Source organism: Lycium barbarum, chromosome 2 (genome assembly GCF_019175385.1).
Source record: "Lycium barbarum isolate Lr01 chromosome 2, ASM1917538v2, whole genome shotgun sequence".
Classification (NCBI taxonomy): domain Eukaryota; kingdom Viridiplantae; phylum Streptophyta; class Magnoliopsida; order Solanales; family Solanaceae; genus Lycium; species Lycium barbarum.
The window spans coordinates 111853759-111867670 of NC_083338.1; positions in this window are offsets into that span (position 1 = coordinate 111853759).

Here is a 13912-nt window from a genome sequence, read left to right on the forward strand (position 1 = left end):
CCATCGTTGTTTCTGGGAGTGAGATGAGTTTGGTCATCGGTAGTGTTTGTCATATCTGAAATATATGTTCTAACCAAAAAAAAACTTAAGAGAGTTAGTATAAGATAATGGGTCGCAATGATACCACAATTTGTCCTGTCCCCACAGTTGGTGCCAAGCTGTTTAAACGAAAAATCGGTATAGTTGAATTTGTATGCGAGGTCAAGAACATGTGGATCAATGTAACCAAAATTATGTAATAGCAAGTAATAATTAACAAGACAAATGAAAGTAAAGCATAGTTAGTTGTGTAGCTTGGGCCTTAGAGAGGCTTTGAGCTAGAGTCTCCGGGCGGTGAATCACTATAAACACCATAAATTAAGTAAGAAATAGCAAATGCTAGGAATAATATTAATACTATGTATTGTTGTATAATGTTTCAGATGATTCTTACAATGAGACGAACACATCTATTTATAGTAGAGTTATAGGATGCATGATCCACAAATCATGCCCTGTTCATTACCAATATTAATGAAAAAGGTAATAAAGAGATTTAATGCTATGATAATGAATGGCAATAATGCACATTTAAGACCGGAGGAAGACTTGGGATTTCTTGTAATGGCTGCACATTGAATAACGTTTGACCGGTGAGTTGGCATGCTTCTCCGGACCTTTTGTAGTTTCTGTTTCTAGTAGCGGCTACCAAGCTACTCCTCTAGAGCATCGTTATGCTTTCCCGGAGAGCCCCTCACTTGCTGACTCAAATCTGACATGTCACCATCGCCACGTGTCATCCTTTGATAAGTTCACTTGGTGTCGACAGATTTTACCCTAGACAGAGACCCAACTCAAATTAAAGTACTGTGAGGCAAGATGTAGAGCTCCATAGATTTTAAACTAAACTCGACTGAAATTGTTTAGAATTAAAGAGAGCCCGGCCTCTCAGGAACTGAAATGTAAGTCTCTGCTTCGCAAATCGCAAATCCTTTTAGCATTCAACTTATTGGGAACTGAGATGGAAAAATATCTTAGGAAGTTCAAATGTAAACTAATTTAATCAAATAGAAATTTAGCTTTTCTTATTCATTAAACTAATTCATTTCTAGCCCATTTTTTAATTAGTTGTATTTTCTTTCTCATTCTTTCTTCTTTTTAGTAAAAATAAAATTTGATTCAAAAGAGCAAAAACTGAACTTCGCCAAATTTACTTCGGTTTATTGATTAGTTCGTCTATTTATGCATCAAAATCTTAAAAATAAGGTTGAGATGTTACTGAATATTTAATAATGAAACTAAACCAAAAACAACTTTAAGCCCAAAGCTGAAATCGATAAATTACTGTTTTTTTCTTCTTTTAATGCTCGGTATGATTTTTTTATTAATAGAAATCTCGCTCATTTGATCGTTCAGCCAATAATGTAGCTACAGGGCTTTTAATCTTTTGGTTTGTGGGCCAGCAACTCCTTCGGGTAGAAGGTCGGATATACCGTAAAGCCTAAGATGCTATTCTCTATCCTAGATTAAGCAATATGAAATCATGTTGTATACGGCAAAAACCGATACAACTTGTATCCGGTGAAAATCGGGGTAAAGTTTAGAGCCGTCTGATATGAGATCGAGAAAGAGTACAGTCGTCACAACTGATATGAACGAAAATCGAGGGGTCGTGAGCACATTTAACTCTGTGTTAAAACTGAGAGTATCCTAATGAGCCCGATAAACCTTAGCCTAAAAACAACACACTCAATATAGGTTTGGAGAATCCGTTATGGGGTAGGCCATGCGTCAGATTACCGTTCCTCCATTTGCGCTAACAACAGTACGGGTGTCAAACCGTACCGACGCAGCATTATCCATTTTAGGGTTTTTTTTACATAGTACTAGTGCCCATTTGTTGTTAGCTATAAATAGAAGACCACCCCTTCTTTTTTAGGTTAGCTTTTCACCATTCTATACATTTTGTAATCAGAAACTTGACAGTGAAATCTTCTCAAGTATTTTGGCTCGGTTAAAGGGAGCATCTTCCAGACCGGACCAATTTGCAAAACTTGCTAACTTGACTTTCTTAGTTTTCTTTGCTATTATTCATTAATATATTGCTACTTACTTGCTACTATCTTATACTATAAATTAATCTAACCACATATCCTACCAACCCCTTATAAATATAATTGTTATCCATTTTTTAGGGTAAAAAGTTTGGCGCCCACCGTGGGGCCTAGGATAATAGTGGTGGTTTAATTTACTACTTCTTCTTTCACCTGTTTTTTGAAAGTTTGTGTTTAAGATTCGTTTGAGGTGGCAAGCAGTGGTCATTCCGGGCACGTGAACAACAACGAAATAGTTGCTGAAAACGAAAAAACCAGCGGGTTACGGAACCCAAACGTACCACCTGGTGACCCAGCCGACTCAAATGTTGTTAACTCGAGAGAAGGCCTTAACCACCAGAATACCGCCAACCAGGAGAATGACGCCCTTCCGGCCACAGACCCTTTGAATAGCCATAAATCAAATACTTTACCTCAGGCACAAGCCCAGAAAACACCGGATATACGGGATGAGATTAACTTATGTTTGATATTTGAAATGTTTCAGGAACAAGCGATTACTATAGCTCAGCTCTTGAGTAAAGACAACAAAGAAGCACCAGCAAAGCCAAACCGACCTACCGAACCGAGGCGAGAGGAGGCCCGTATAATCGAAAGCGACGGGTCCGGGCTGGCTCATGTATCGAGGTTCTGAAAATGCTCAAAACCTTGGCAAAGCGGGTCGATTCCATGAAAAAGAGGGTGGAAGCATACAACTCTTGGGTGGATCAGATCCCGGGAGCACCTCCTATCTTGAAGGGACGGGATTCAAAGAGATACATCCAAAGGCCTTTCCCACCGAGTGCAGCCCCGAAATTGATCCTGAAGAGGTTTAAGATGCTGGATATTCCAAAGTATAATGGGACGACAGACTCGCAGGAGCATGTGACCTCATACACTTAGGCCATAAAGGGCAACGATGTCAAGAAGGAAGAAATAGAGTCGGTATTGCTGAAAAGGTTTGGTGAAACATTATCCAAAGGGGAATTGACTTGGTACGACCATCGTACGACCATCTGCCCGAGCATTTCATCACTTCTTTTAAGATGCTCGCAGATGTTTTTATCGAAGCCCATGCTGGGGCTAAGAAGGTACAGGCACGAAAGGCATACATTTTCAGAATCACCCAGAGAGATAATGAGTTGCTACGAGAGTTTGTGAATAGGTTCCAAAGAGAACGGATGGAACTTCCTCCGGTCCCAGAAGAATGGGCAGCTCAAGCTTTCACTAAGGGACTCAATCCCTGAAGCTCAACTGCCTCGTTTAAATTCAAGGAGAGCTTATTGGAATACAAAACGGTAACCTTGGCCGATGTCCATAATAGGTACAAGTCCCAGCTTCGGGTGGAGGATGATCAACTTGAACTTTCCCCCGGTCCGATAAATGAAAGTAAGAACTCAAAAAGGCCAAGGAGGAATTTTGGAGACAAGGCTATCGAGGGATAGGTATCGACCGTATTCTCAATCGGAGAAATCTAGCTTTAGGTCAGACAAGGGAAGAAGTGGCCCAGTCATCTCTCTAACAGAAGGGATAAGCGAGATGATCGTGGTTCAAACAGCAAAGGGTTGCTATTTAGAGGTGATGCCAGTAGTTCAGCCAACAATAGAGACATTCTGAGGTTATTAGAGTATAACTTCAACATCAACACCTCAGATCTTGTCTCGGCTATTGGTCGTATCGCAGATGCTAGGTGGCTGAGACCGTTGAGATCCGATCCGGCTCAAAGGGATCCAAGCGTAATGTGTGAGTATCATGGGACTCATGATCATAGGATCGAAGACTGCTAATTGAGGGAAGAAGTGGCTCGAATATTCAAAAACGGCCACCTTCGTGAATTATTGAGTGAGCGAGCCAAAGGCCACTATAAAGGTAGGGAAAATCACAAATAAGCCAAGCCCGTAGAGCCACGACATGTGATCACTATGATAATCGGAGGAACGGATTCACCTCGAGGTCCGATGATGAAAAGAACAAAGGTTTCAATTGTACGAGAGAAGCAAACCAGAGATTATGTGTCAGAGGGATCTATTTCCTTCAACGATGAGGATGCAAAAGGCATCATTCAACTACACAAAGATGTGCTGGTAATTTCTATCCTTATTTTTAAATCTCAAGTTAAACGCATTTTGATTGACCCAGGTAGTTCGGCCAACATTATCCGATGGAGAGTAGTTGAACAACTAAAGTTGCTGGACCAAATTGTTCTGGTAGCTCGAGTGCTCAACGGATTCAATATGGCAAGCAAAACTACTAAGAGAGAAATCTCTTTACCGATCAATATCGATGGAACTATTAAGCAAACGATATTCTATGTCATCGAGGGAGAAATGAAATATAATATATTGCTCGGAAGATCGTGGATTCACAACATGAGGGAAGTACCGTTGACATTACATTAGATGTTAAATTTCTCAACCCCGTATGGGATACAGACGGTCCATGGTGAATAGCCCGCAACAAGAGAAACATTAGCAGTCGAAGATGCAGCCCTCGTCCCAAAGGAACAGGTCTGGAAGGCTGTTGAGCCGACCAAAGGCAAAGACGCCAAATAGAAATTAAAAAATGTAGGCTTGGGTGTCGAAATGGGAGAGACGAGCCGAATCTTCGAACAAGATGATTTCGGTGTGCCCAGATCGTTTGTGTTACAGGATGATTCAGATGCGATGAAGTCCACCGTAGAGGAGTTGAAGCAGATTGTCTTTGTCACGACCCAACCGGAGGGCCATGACAGGTACCCGGAGCTAACCCATCGAGCACCACTTAACCTGCTTCATATAACCATATCTCAGTGGACCACTTAGCTAACTCATAGATATCATAATCCGTTCGGGTAGGAATTCTCGAAAATAACTCATCAATAAGATCATCAACAATTTGGCCCATTTATATATATATATATATATATATATATATATATATATATATATATACACAAGCCGGCAAGGCTACAAAAATATCATACAGGATGTACACTAGTGAGGTTATGAAACTTCTAACTATCCACACATGTCTACGAGCCTCTATGTAGAGTACGGGAAATCAAAAGGACGGTATAGGACCCCGCCATGCCCAAATATATGCACAAAAGTAGAATATCAGACTGAAGCTCCGAAAAAAGTGGAGCACTCCTGAGACTCCGCTGATAAAGTGCCTAGGGATCAGATCTGTCTCCCTGTCTACCTGCGGGCATAAACGTAGCGTCCACAAGAAAGGATATCAGTACAAATAATGTACCGAGTATGTAAGGCATGAACAACAACATAATCAAGAAATAAAAAAAAACATGAGATAAAGAGATAACCAGTATATTTGATTGCCTCTTAAGGCGGATACTATGCATGCTAAATTTTATTTTCAAAACATCCATAAAATGTGTGTGTGTGTGTGTGTGTGTGTGTCTATATATATATATAATTTAACTGCCCAACCATATAGGTACGGTGTTATGCTGCCCGGCCATATAGGCACGGTGTTATCATCATTATCCCGCATCCAGGATGATATTATAAGCAGCCCACTACAGTGGTGTGTCTGCCCAGCCACCTATAGGGCTGCGCGGTGTGAAGAAATACATATATAAATATATTTAGCATGCATGAGAGCCCAATGAAACATTTCTACTCTATCTGAGTGACGTAAGGTCAGTAACCTCCGATGTGTCACTATAGAATCATCACCATCGCTATATCAAACCTTGAAGGAACAACTATCATAAGGTGAGATCAACAATAATAAATAAAATCAGTAATCATGTGGCAAGCTCAATAGTATCATGAGAAGATTAAGAACTTTAAGCTCTGGCCTTTCAAGAATTGAAACCATCATCACTAACATGTCTAACTTTGAATGAACTATAACATAAGATGAGGCCAATTATAATGAATGTAATCAAGAATTATATAATAAGCTCAATCATATCATCAGAACATCTAGAACTTTAGGACTTGGTATCACTAAACATGGAGTCATCTTAAGAATCTTGAGAATGATGGACTTCTAGCATTTTTAGGAGTAAGGGTAATATGGATAGCATGTATGGAATCATGCCTTTTGAAAGAACGGGTTAGCCTTACATACCTTCACGTCTTCTTAACTACTAAAGTTTTCCTCCTAAGCCTGCAAAAATCTACATTCAATAGGATTCATAACAAGATTAAGTCTTGAAAACATGCTTAAGTTCAAACTAGAACAACTAAAAGGCTAATGGAATTTTGGCAGCACTTCCCCTATTTCATCAACTTCCATCCTATTATAAAACAGCTCCCAACCAATAATAACAACCTTCATAATATCATAATCAAGAAATTATATTCAATTTAATCTAAAATTTAACCAATATCCCCTTTTTGAATTCACCTCATAGTCATCTTCTTCATTACAACACTCATAGCTTCTCCACTTTAATTCTTTTCCTTTCTAAGGGTTACTAACCTTTACGTCAACTCGACCGTAAGAATAGGATGAATAACAAACCTTGTAGTAGTATAATTTCACATTACTCGACTCTCAAGACCAATTTCACCACAACATTGAAAGGAAGTAAGAACCATCACTCTCCATGGATTTACTTTGAGGTCTTGATGTTGATTCTCTATTTGGATGATATGGAAAGGTGTGGAGTGTTAGGGAACCTTCAAGAGCTCTCAATAAGTCTCTATAAATGTAGGTAAATAAGTGTGGAAAGTTGGAAATGAAATTAGGGTCGTTTGGGATTTAAAAAGGTGGCAAAATCACCACCCCCCCCCCCCCGGTCAAACTTTTGCGATGAGTATGCAGCCGTATACTCCCTCCTCAACTTAGGGATGATGTTGGGCATTGAGATCTCCCAAAATGGAGAGTTTCTGGCCACTATGCAGTGCAGCATTCTCCGATTTCGCGAAATTGCGTTCTTTTCGATTCGTTTGACCTCCAATGCTTATGGAATCTTCTTGGAACTTGTCTAGAATTCATTAGACATATCCTTAAGGGGATCTATATCTCTCCCTCAAAGTAATGCTGAGCAATGTGTAACTCAAATTATATGAACTCTCTCCAAACATGATTCACCCTCAACTTTCTCCGACGAACTTGCTTCCATTGCCCCATATATCTATGGAACCTTAAGGTATACACTTAAAACTATCAAATACCTTGCTTAACCTTAAAAGGTCTTCATGCACACTTTAGGCTTACGTTTGTCTATCCATAATGCGAATAACACGAAATTTCCAAGGTGTAACATTCCTCCCCCCTTAAGAACATTCGTCCTCGAATGTTAAACTCTTAAGGATTTTGCAGAGATTTCGCCAGAGTTCCCCTGTAACTATACCATCACCATCCTGTCACAACAGCCCATAATATACATTACCCATACACGACCAAGAAATCATCAAAAGAAGCATTACATACCTGAGGATAATGATGTCTCTGCCTGAACCTCCTCTGGGAGTGGAAACAAATGTGGATACCTAGACTTCATATCCTCCTCAGCTTCCCAAGTCATTTCTTCCTTGTTATTATTTTCCTATAGAACTTTAACCAAAGCTACATCTTTAGTTCTGGGCCTTCGAACTTGCCTATCTAGAATAGCAATGGGTACTTCTTCATAGGACAGCTTCTCAGTAACTTGGACATCATCTACAGGCATAATTCTAGAAGGATCTCTAATGCACTTGCGTAGCATTGACATATGAAAAACTGAGTGGACTGACTCCAAGTCTGAAGGCAGATCTTACTTATAAGCCACTTGGCCTACCTTGCGCACAAACTTGTAAGGTCCAATGTACCGAGGACTAAGCTTTCCCTTCTTACTAAATCTCATCACACCCTTCATAGGCGACACCTTCAAGAATACCCAATCATTAACTTGGAATTCCAAGTCTCGTCGGCGATTGTCCACATAGGATATCTGACGACTCTGAGCTGTTAATAATCGATCTTGGATAAGCTTGATCTTCTCTACCTCTTGCCAGATCAAATTTGGGCCCACTAACTTTGTCTCTCCTACTTCAAACCATCTGATTGGTGACTACACTTACGCCCATATAGAGCCTCATACGGGGCCATTTGGATGCTGGAATGATAACTGTTTTGGTATGCAAACTCAATGAGTGGAAAATGATCATCCCAACTACCTTCCAAGTCTAATACACATGCCTGTAGCATATCTTCGAGGGTCTGAATGGTGCTCTCAGCTTGTCCATCAATCTGTGGATGAAACGCTGTGTTACGTCTCACCTGCGTCCCCAAACCTTCTTGGAAACACTTCCAGAAATTAGCTGTAAATTGTGCTCCTCTATCGAAAATAATGGATACTGGGACACCATGGAGTTGCACTATCTTTTTGACATACAACTTTGCAACATCCTCAGCCGAGTACGTAGTTCTGACCGGTAGAAAATGAGCTGACTTCATAAGCCTGTCCATAATTACCCATATAGAATCATACTTACACTGAGAACAAGGAAAGCTAGCAATAAAATCCATATTAATCATTTCCCATTTCCAAGTTAGAATTTCCATAGCTTGCACTAATCCACTAGGCTTTTGATGCTCAATTTTTACCTGTTGACAATTAGGACATTAAACTACAAACTCTGCTATATCTTTATTCATTCCATCCCACCAATATACAGATTTGAGATCATGACACATCTTTGTCGCTCCTAGATGAACAGAATAACGGGAATGAAGGGCTTCCTCCAGAATCTGTCGACGTAACCTTTAAACATCAGGAACACATAATCTGCCTTGATACATGAGAACTCCATCTGCAGAAATCTCAAATAGTGGTTTTCTCTTCTGTGGAAGTGTATCTCTGTAATGAATTAACACAGGGTCCTCATGTTGGCGTTTCCTCACTTCTACTACTAGAGATGAGACAGCTGGGTTATGGACAATAACTTCCGCATTGCCCGAGTTCATTAAGAGAACTCCTAGACTGGCTAGTTGTTGAAGCTCATGAGCTAAGTCCCTCTTCTCTGGCTGAACATCACATAGACTGCCCATGGACTTGCGGCTAAGAGCATCAGTCACTACATTCGCCTTTCCATGATGGTATAAGATAGTCACATCATAATCTTTTAGCAACTCCAACCTCTGACTCTATCGTAGATTCAACGTCACACCCCAATCCTGATAAGGCATGACAGGCACCCGACTCTCATCAGAGTCGATCGAACCCTCAGACATTCACTCTATCAAAACCTGTCATTTCAAAAACTTTTAAGAACATAAAAATTTTCCAAATAGAAATCATTATCTTTATAACGATTATGAAAAATTTTCAATCAAATAAGTACTTTTAAACCAATTGAAATAATCTAAAATACATACTCTTTTAAAAATCCACAAATGACTCAACTGACATCACTTTGTCGACATCTCGATAAACATACCACAGGACACTGTCTGCAGAAGTCTCTAAGAAGTAAACCGAACATTATGAGTCAAGACAGGGCCCTGACATATCCATAGTCATACATATCTATACATGACTCAGCATACCTCCAGAAGGAGGTGAAACTTGCCAATCCCAGCTGACGTCCAAGCATCCTAGCTATACATTTAACCTGCCAAAACAATCTGGGGCTGCGAGCATGAACGCAGCGTCCCCAGGCAAAAGGACGTCAGTGCGGACAATGTACTGAGTATGTAATATTGTAACAAATCATAATCATAATTTGACTTAGGAGAGAAGAAATCACAATCTCACTCAATACCTACAGCCTTCGCTGGAAGAAATATAAATGCTCACACCAAGTCTCAAAATAATCTTTAAGTAAATAATACAATCCAACACACATACCGCTTCCGACATGTTAACAGAATGGTCCCTTCGGACAGCCGCTTCTGGCTAGTATCACAATAGTCCCTTTGGACGGCCGCTTCTGGCATAATAATGATGGCCCCTTCGGGCAGCCGCTTCCGGCATAATAATGATGGCCCCTTCGGGCAGCCGCTTCCGGCTTAATATCACCATCATATCAACACAAACTCAACCCACAAATATCAATTGCAATTCATATCATAAGTCACTAATCAATTCATCACAATCCAGTTATTAGCCTTACTCTTTCATAAGAAGTTATCAATTTGTATCTCACTAGACTTAGGAGGACATACTTCCAGGTTTGAGGGTAGAATTGTTATGAAATTCTTACTACTTATATTCTACTCAATTTCATCTTATTGCCCTACCCAAAGAATAAATGATCATATCAATACAAAGGGATGATACTATGGAATGTAAACAGAAATCGTAAATGAAATGAAATAGTAAAATCTTGCACCTCCTTCGGAGTAGTTTTTAAAATCAAACTTTATGTTTCCTTTAGTATAAAACTTGTTTCCTCGAAATCATTAGTAAAACCATATACACAACTCAACTTGGCACCTTATGGGTGTTCTCTTCAGAACAGAATAGGAGTACAATATCAATAAGCCATCACAAGAAACATTTAGACCTTACTCGTCTAAGAATGGAATCATATGGAGTACATATAGAATGAATAACAACAAGAATCATGCCAAATGAAGAAAGGTTTTCCTTACATACCTTGTCCGCTTCTTAAGCTAATCCAAACTTAGGTCTCGGGCTTCCCAAGATCTACAACAACATCAGTAGATACCAAACGTTAGCTATAGGTACTTAGGAATCCAACCCTAAGCAAGCACGTCATTTATAGAAATTCGGACAACATTTCCTTTATATTATCCACTTCCATCCAACTCCAAAGCAGTTCCAAAATGACAAGAACAAAGACAACATCTCCAAGGCACCACACCAAAATCAGATCAAAACCCCATCGATTTTCCCTTCCAAAAACGGTCCATACACACACACAACTCCAATACAACTTCCATGACATCTCAATCATGTTTCACTTCAACTTTAAAGCTTTTTATACCTCAAAAACAATTCAACACAAGTAGGAGTGTGAAGAACATATCTTATTCACCATGAAGTAATCTCTACTTGATAGATTCGGAAGAACCGATCTTAGAATTCCCAACTCAACAGAAGAATCATGATAATTGAACTTGGATTAAGCTTAAATAGGAAAACGTTGCAATGCTTTTAGAGTGAAAATGGTTGCTGCTATCCTTTTTAGAAAGAAAAACGTTACAGCCATGTTAAAAGGGTAGAACATTGCTGCCATTAAAAGAGTGCAGCATATGTACATATACCTCCTGAGAATCTAATGCCAATAAATTGAAATAAGAGACGTTAATGGATCCTTTGTCCTATGCACGTGGATTTATTGGGCCTTATAATAGTATTTATCTCTAAATGTGCCACCACCATCTTATGTAAATGAATACATATCCATTATGATGCCACCTGTCCGTGACTCACTTGGTTTTGTCCACTAATTGTTACCCAACAATCTCAAGTAATTCCTTTAATGAATTTAATTATCTCTCATTAATATCCGACCTTTAACCCCTTACTCATATAATTAATTTCTTGATCTTAATTTATTTAATATGAACCACTTTTAACACACTTCATATACTCATTATCATAATCGTGTGGTAGAACTCTAGTCCGTAGCCTCTTTATACCTATACAAATATTATTCCCAATCATCGTCTTAACATTTTTCCATCTTAAATCATTTCGGGACTTCATTCCTCGTATACACCGAGTTCTTGATTTTCACGCTTGAATATGACCAAATCCTACAAACTCGGTAAAATCGCACATATTGGACGGTTCAATTTCCTGGTCCAAAAATACGGGATGCAACATTCAACTCCTTCTATTTGAAGATATACTGGAGGCTCTTATGATCTGTATAAATATCAACATGAACACCATATACATAGTGTCTCCACATCTTATATGCATGGATAACTGCAGCTAACTCTAGATGATGGGCCGGGTAGTTTTTCTCATGTTTCCGCAACTGCCTTGAAGTATAGGAAATAACCTTACCGTGCCGCATCAATACGTTACCCAACCTAACACCAGAAGCACCACAATAAAAAACATAGCCTTCTGATATTTTTGGAAGTGTGAGGACCGGAGCCGAGGTCAATCTATCTTTTAGCTCTTGAAAACTGCGCTCGCAAGTGTTGATCTATTGGAATTTTTTCAATTTCTGAGTTAGCTTCGTCAATGGTGTAGAAATGGAGGAGAAACCTTCTACAAATCTTCTGTAATAACCAGCTAGACCCTGAAAACTACGAACTTCTATATGTGTTGTAGGCCTTGGCCAGGTCTTTACAGCTTCAATCTTTAGGGTATCCACTCGAATACCATCGGCTGAAATAATATGCCCCAGAAAAGTTACAGAATTCAACCAGAACTCATAATTTAAAAACTTTGCATATAACTCCCGAGTTCGAAGAACTTTCAGAACAGTACACAAATGGCCTGCATACTCTACCTCAGATCGAGAATATACCAGGATATCATCGATAAACACAATCACAAATAGATCTAGGAAGGGCCTAAATACATTATTTATCAAGTTCATAAATACCGCGGGGTATTAGTCAATCCAAACGACATTACCCGAAACTCAAAATGACCATATCTAGTTCTGAAGGTTGTTTTCGGAATGTCTTCTTCCCTGACTCTCACTTCGTGGTACCCCGATCTTAGATCTATCCTTGAGAACCATTTGGGACCTGCAATTGCTCGAATAAATCATCAATCCTTGGAAGTAGGTATTTATTCTTTATATTTACCTTATTCAACTGTCTGTAGTCAATACACATCCGCAAGGAACCATCTTTCGTTCTTACAAACAGCACAGGTGCTCCCCACGATGATGAACTAGGCTTAATAAAACCCTTCTCGAGCAGATCCTCCAGTTGTGCCTTTAGCTATTTCAATTCTGCGGAAGCCATCCTCTAATAGGAAATAGATATTGGCTCATTGTCTGGTAGCACATCAATAGCAAAATCGATCTCCTTTCTATTGGGAGGCCTGGAAGCTCGTTTGAAACACATCTGGAAATTCATTCACTACTGGCACAGATTGAATAGTCGACGGCTTTGCTTCTGTATCCTGAACTCGAACTAAACGATATATACAGCCTTTAGCAATCATCTTCCTTGCCTTGAGATAGAAAATAAACCTACCTCTCGGAGACGCTGTATTACCTTTCCATTCTAAAATCAGCTCTCCTGGAAATTGGAAATGAACTATTTTTTGTTCTACAATCGACATTAGATAACAGGAAGCCAACCAATCCATACTCATAATGACATCAAAATCTACCATCTTCAGTTCAATCAGATCAGCCATAGTATGATGATCACAAACTACTACCATATAGTTTCTATATACTTGTCTAGCTATTACTGGGTCACCAGTAGGAGTAGACACCTCAAAAGGTTTGATTGGCTCAGGTTTCACCCCAATACGATCGGCAATATAAGGAGTAATATACGACAAGGTAGAAGCCCGATCAATCAATGCATATACATCATGAGAGGATACTGATAATATACCTGTGAAAACATTGGAGAAAGACTCAAAATCCTGCCGCCCGACTAATAAATAGATACGGTTCTGAGGACCACTCGAACTAGATGCTCCTCCTTAGCCTCTATCACGCCCTTCTGGTGTCTGGGAGCTCTACCCCACAGGGAGTACGGACGATGAAAAACTAACTGCTGATCTTGTGGGTTGGACCCAACCTCTGCCAGGCATCAATGGACAATCACGCATCATATGCCCAGTCTAACCGCAGGAATAGCAAGCAGAACCTAAGCGGCACTGTCCAGAATATGGCCTACCATACTGATTACATCAAGGTAATGGTGGTCTCATCAATCTTGAATCAACCCTATACTGGAATCCCGAGGCAATGGAACCCTGACCTGGTCCGGAATAAATAGGATGA